The following is a 6,315-nucleotide window of genomic DNA, read 5'->3' on the forward strand; positions in this document are numbered from 1 at the left end:
ACTTCAGAGCTCACTAAACTTTTGACCGTAGCCTGTTTAACCAAGTTACCACCTCAGTTGAAACTACCCTTTGAAGGACTTACCACTAGACATCAATTGCCAGCTGTTTGCCTCCCACACATGCCAGCACTGGTGGTGACCATCGTTTTGGCATGCCATGAGCGCGTCCAGTGGCTGTTTGTGCTGGACCCCCTTCCCCTCTCGTCGGCTTCACGCCCGTGAGCATGTCTAGTGGCTTCCTCTCCTCGTCGCCTTCCCCCTGGACCCCTCTCCCATTCCGGCAGCTTGCTCACCGACGCTCGCCGCCGCGTGAACACGGGCGAACAGTAGCGTTTTGGATCCGTTCGTCGCCGTCGTCTTCCTCCCTGTGTCCCTCGACCTCTTCTACCCCGTGAGCTCCTCCCTGTGCGTTGCCATCGCCTTCCCTAGAGCCCATGCGCGAGCACACGTGCCCGCGGCGCCGTCCACGCGTTAGCGGCGGTTCCAGCGCGGCAGCTCCTCCCCGCAGCTATTTAAGCTATCTCCGGCCTCGTCCAAGCTCATCTCCAGCCTTTCCTCACTCCTAGCAACCTCCCCAGCCATCCGCCCGAGCCTCCGGAGCTCCCGTTGCTGTCCATTGCCGCCATGGCTGCCGCACGGCCTCGGCTAAATTAGCCCGAGCCGAGCCCTCCCCCTCCTTTCTGTCGCCACCAGAGAGCTCCCTGGACCTCCTCTAGCCTCCCCAGAACCCCAGCTCTCCTTCCCAGCCTCCGGAGCCCTCCCTTGCCATGGAGCCGCCGCCCTCTGTCTCAGCCGTCGCGACCAACTCCGGCGGTCCCCGAGGCCAGCGCGGCCACCCACGAGCGCGGGATGGAGAGGTGCGTCCATCCCCAGCAGCGCCCTATCCTCCCGTGGCCTCCCATCGCCGGCGCAGGTGAGGCCGCAGCCGTCGCTGCCCTCTGTTATTCGCATCGGGAGGAAGAAGAAGGAGCGAGGAGAGAGAGAGAGAGAGAGAGGAGGGAGATGACCAGCAGCGTGGGCCCCGCGGCCCACCAATCAGCCTCCTAGCTGACGGCCCCGTTTTGACCCTGCCCCGCCACGTCAGCGTTAGTGGCAACGTAGTTTACAAAATACGCTTTCCGTTTTTCTGTCCAGGCCCATGTTTGAAAATCTTTTCATTGCAGATAGGTCCCTCGGAGAAAAACATCCATATCTTTTTATCAATAACTCCAAATAAGGTGAAACCAACGCTCACTTCTTTGTCTCGTCGAGCCCGTCCTGTTGGTTTCATTTTCACTATGGTTTGATACTGTGAAAATGACCATTTTGCCCTTGCCCAAATCAGCCCCCTTCGGGAGAGAACGTTTTTCGGCGATTCTTTCCGCAAGTTTCTTGCACGTCTTCCCGGAGTCTCCGTCATCCCCAGGAAAGCCGCAATACCCACTTACATGATAGTCATGCAGTAGCCATGGTTTTCAACTTGAATCTTTACTAAATGTTTGCTTGTTGAAAAGTTGGTTATCGCTGTTCCAGTGATGTTTAGATTTGCATGTTCACTTTTGTGCTATGTTGTCTTGTACTCTATTATCATGTTCTACCCGCTAGTATTTCCTTTCATATGTTTATGCTTGCTAGTAGTACATGTTGATGTTGGTGATGGTCATGCTAGTCAGTGTGCCATGCTCAGTGGATATGATTTATTGTTGATATGGTTGATAGTTATGTGATACCCTCATGATTATGTTGATATCATGTTCATGTATTTTATCATGGCTCAATATATTTTCATTCAAGTTAACTGTATTAAATTGAACTTGAACAACTGTTGGCTAAGGCATGGTGCCGCTGAATCGATGCTGACCAGTGCAACCACGCTTACCGGTATGGGACGGTCCTAACTGGGTCTATTGTCATGCCTCTCGCCGGTGCCGCCAACGAGGGAAGGTTATGGGCACGCGCTACCCTGATTAGGTAGGCGAACATAAGCCTTGTGTGCCCATTGTTGAGTTAGTTTTTGGATCCAGGTCCCAGAGTGGGATGGGACACGACGGTTGTCGTTGTGTCTTTGAGGTAGACACGGGGCCACCCATGACTTAGCCCAGAGGGGAGTTGGTCGGAGTGGCCGGGAGAGTGTCATGGTAGTAGATCGGTTTTGTCGGAACGCCGTTGGTCCACCCGAATGGGAGTGCGAGGCCATGGGTTCCGTAGTGTGGGTACAGTGTACTAACCTCTGTAGAGTGTATATTAAATCTATCAATAGCCGCGCCTGCGGATAAGGGCCCAGGTCGAAAGTAGGGTACACCATGAGTCAACAGTAATAAGAATAATGCGCTTAATAACAATGAGATAAGTTGGTTGTGATCGTCGTAAGGATCACGGGCCATTTAGTGGTCGGGTTGTGATCGCCGTAAGGATCACAGGCCATTTAGTGGTCGGGTTGTGATCGCTGTAAGGATCACGAGCCATTTATTGGTCGGGTTGTGATCACCGTAAGGATCACGGGCCAAGTGTTGGTCGGGTTGTGATCGCCGCAAGGATCACGGTGGTATCGAGGATACCGAGTTATTGTATATTCGTGATGTTGTGCGAGTAAAGATCAAGCTCCTTGTGGTCATTTAATGATTACTATGGTATTGTTTATACCAAGCTTGATTTGATCCTAAGATGATTGTGTGATGATCGAGGTCGGTAAGTGATGCATGTGATGGTTACAAGGTAGACCGAGCAGAATAAGTGGTGCATGTAGTGGCATCATGTTGCATGATAGTATTGTCGGATTAATATGTTGATGCCATGTTCATAATGTGTTAACTGTATCATGTTAAAGTTGTTCATGCTATATTGTTCTGATGATATCATGTTAAATTCTGCCTAACCTGTAATTGCCATGCTGTTGTCTGCCTTGAATGCTTCTGGTTTATTGTGAGCTTGCAAGTACATTCAATGTACTGACCTGGCGTGTCATGCCAGTTTGCAGGTCATGCCGGATTTGATTGCTTGGTTGTCGTGGTTTCCGTTCTGGCGAGCTAGGATAAGCGTTCCAGCCAGAGTCCCTACGGAGAGGAGTCCACCACCGTTGTCGTTGTTCTGCTGCTAGAGTTATTCCACTGCTTCGAGTTGTTCTGCTGCTTGCATAGAGTAACTGAGAATGGCATAGTGTCACTGTACTGATGTTATTCATTGTAATATCGGAGACCTTGTATTCATATTCGTGTAATAATAGAAAGCTGGTTTGTTCTATGCTAAGCAGTGCCGTATTCCAGAAGACTTCTCCTCGATCTCTGGGCTGGAATACGGGGCGTTCCGGTTTCTCTGAGCCGGGGTGCCACAACTTTTCTCCTCTTGCAGTTGGGTTCAGTCGACGAAGACTCCACCAACTCACTCTGGCAGGACACCCTCACAAACGGCACCTTGTAGATGCTCGATCCTTCAATCTCTGGTGGATGCTCCATCTGAGATCGATACTCCCACCACCGCTCCCTCACGATCATATTTGGTGAATCTGTTTGCTCTATGGCCCAGAGGAGCAGCTCTATGTACTCCGGCGCGACTCCCTCTGGGTGTATCGCCGCCTTTTCGCTCTGTTGCAGATATTTGGCCATGGATGTCACCGTCGCCGCTAGCTGGTCCGTGTTGTCAAACCAAGACGGTATCTCCAAAATCCTAACTAGCTTCACAGGGTCGCCGTCTGCGATCCTCACGTATCGGTTGTACTCCTCCATCGATCTACTTCTCCACAACACCTTCACTCGCCGGCGGTGTTTTCTGAATGGAAGAGGAGAGGAGCAACGCTGGTTTTGGATTAGAACGGGAGATGAGCGACGCTAGTTTTGGACTGGAATAGGAGAGGATGGGCGGTGGTTTTGAAATGGAAGAGGAGAGGAGCGGCGCTGGATTTAGATTGGAACAGGAGAGGAGCGGCAGTGGTTTAAGAGGACAAGAGCGGAAGAGCGGTGCTGGTCTTGGAAGTATTTTTTTGTTGTTTTGCGTATTTTGGGTCAAAGTTTGACCACGTACTGTATTTGACAAGCAAAATGTGAATGCATGTCACCAAAAATTGTATCGTTTGGTTCGTATCTGAATGTACTTTCAAATTATATTTTTTTTGCAACGTATAACATATATTTTATGTGCGAAAATCATGGTCAATTATGACCCAGAATAAAAGGGAGACTAGTTAATGTGGGGTCGCTTTCTTAATTGAAGGGTAAATTGATTTTGATTTTGATCTAGTCACAATGCGTCGGCCCTCTCGTCCAATCCTAAATCGCTGCTGCACGTTCCTGTCCCTCTTCTCCATTGCAAAACCACCTCCTATTCTCTCCATCATCTCCATTCCAAAACCACCGTCTCACCTCTCCCTCTTCTGATCTTCTCCATTGCAAAACCACCTCCTCCTCTCCATCATCTCCATTCCAAAACCACCGTCTCGCCACACCCTCTTCTCTATTGCAAGACCACCGTCTCTCCTCCCATCTTCCAAAGCTAGCACCGGACCACTTAGAAGGACATCTATGGAGAGGATGCAGCAGCGAATCAGGCAGATCGTTGGTGGCGACCAGGCAAAGTTAGCCAGGTTGAAGGAGATCCTTACTTGGTTTGACAATGAGTGGGAGATTTTGAGTATGGTGCGGGCCATGTGGCAATGTATGCGAAAGAGCGAGATGACGGCGATGAGAGCGGCAATGTACATGTACTCCTCGGCGGCAGTCACGCCACAGTCCTTCGAGTTCATCGAGTATCTCCTCTGGGTGATGGAGTAGACAGATTCGCCTGAGGCGACAGTCAGACGGAGGTGGTGGGCGTACAGGTCGAAGGTCGAGAACCTAGAGGATAACGAATCGATCGAGTATGGTGTGCCGTTCGTGAGGGTGTAGAGCCAGCCGGAGCCACAGGAGTATTCGTTCTCCTACCGCAAGAGGAGGCCGGATGGCGCGACGTCGCTTCCCCACCGTTCTCCATGGTTCCCTCGACACTCGCCTTGTTTCAAAGGTGGCAGTAGGGTTTAAGGTAAGCTTCGCACTAACCTAATCTTCCACCTGCTCATGCTTACAATTAGTGTGACAACTAATGAAAATCATGCTTACAATTAGTCTCCGAGTACTACGCCAATCACCCTGAAATAGCTCTGGACCTTTGGGTCAAAGTTGTGACACAGTGTACAAATAAAGAAAAATAGATTGGTGCTTCTTTCATATAAGAGTACTCCCTAGAAAACTGCCAATATAATCTACTAGTATTTGGTTAGAGGATTTGCTGCTGAGAAAGATCCGTCCACAGAGAGCGCCACACATCCCACTGGTGGTGGTGGATGCCAATGCGTGCATGCAACATGGTTGGTGTCGGTAATTTTTACTTGGCACACCTCACACTCTGCATATATGCCGGTTCGATACGTACATTTGTGTAGTTCCACCAAAATGCAGCTGAATAACCCTGTTTGCACAGATAATGAAAAAGCGTGATTACATTATAGTGGCACTAGTTGATGAAACACACAAAATAAATAGAAGAAAATATTGCAACAGTATCATAGTATGCCATGCTGCGAGGGCAAGATTGGCCCTGCGACTCCTCATACGGTACGCCTCATACTGGACATCGTCCCAAGTCTCCCAGATACACCTTCTGCCAGTGATGAACATCAGTGTACATCGGTAGTACAAGGAGGCGCTTTGAGACATTCAAATCTCTATTTTTTTACAGATCAACTAAAATTAAGCACCCCAGTTTGCAGAAACGCTTAAACATTAACAATGGGACTAGTTGATGAAACATACATTAACAAAGAGAAGCACTTTCTTTATCTACATTGGAAATTAAATGATAGAGAGGACACTCGCTCTATTTTAACTGTATTATTACCTCATTTTATTAGTGCACCAGGGTCGAGCAGGTGGCAAACGAGGTGTACCATGCGTCGCAAGGATGGAGGCCGGGGGTGCTTAGACTGGGATGCTGAAGCTGGCTCTTTCAGTCACCAACATGGATGATTCAATTCATGGGCACTTTTGGTGCAGTTCACCTAAAATGAAGCAATGTCCCGTGAGCTAGCAGCTTCTTCAATTCTTTTTAAGAAAAGGGCTCCACCCCGGTTCCATTTCCATCAGAAAACGAAACCCACAGAGCTTCTTCTTCATTAGTTGTAATAAAATTGAGCAACATCAAGGTTGGTTGTGAAGCTCCTGGAGTGCTCAACTATAATTTGGATATCATTTGTGCAGTTCAACTAAGATCGAGCGTGAAATGTATATGTCTGTTTGCACAAAAAAGGTGGAAAGGAGGGTGACTAACAAGTGATGAAACATGCATCAAATGAAAAGAAGCATGTTCCTT

General features: G+C 49.0%; 1 long non-coding RNA gene across 1 annotated transcript; it reads left to right on the plus strand.

Annotated features, from left to right (window-relative positions):
- The first annotated feature begins 424 nt into the window (after positions 1-424).
- Positions 425-1,777, plus strand: LOC123071919 (uncharacterized). Its single transcript, XR_006434597.1, has 2 exons — positions 425-1,085; positions 1,164-1,777. It is a non-coding gene; the product is annotated as an uncharacterized lncRNA (long non-coding RNA).
- The last annotated feature ends 4,538 nt before the right edge of the window (positions 1,778-6,315 follow it).

This window comes from Triticum aestivum, chromosome 3B (genome assembly GCF_018294505.1).
Source record: "Triticum aestivum cultivar Chinese Spring chromosome 3B, IWGSC CS RefSeq v2.1, whole genome shotgun sequence".
Classification (NCBI taxonomy): domain Eukaryota; kingdom Viridiplantae; phylum Streptophyta; class Magnoliopsida; order Poales; family Poaceae; genus Triticum; species Triticum aestivum.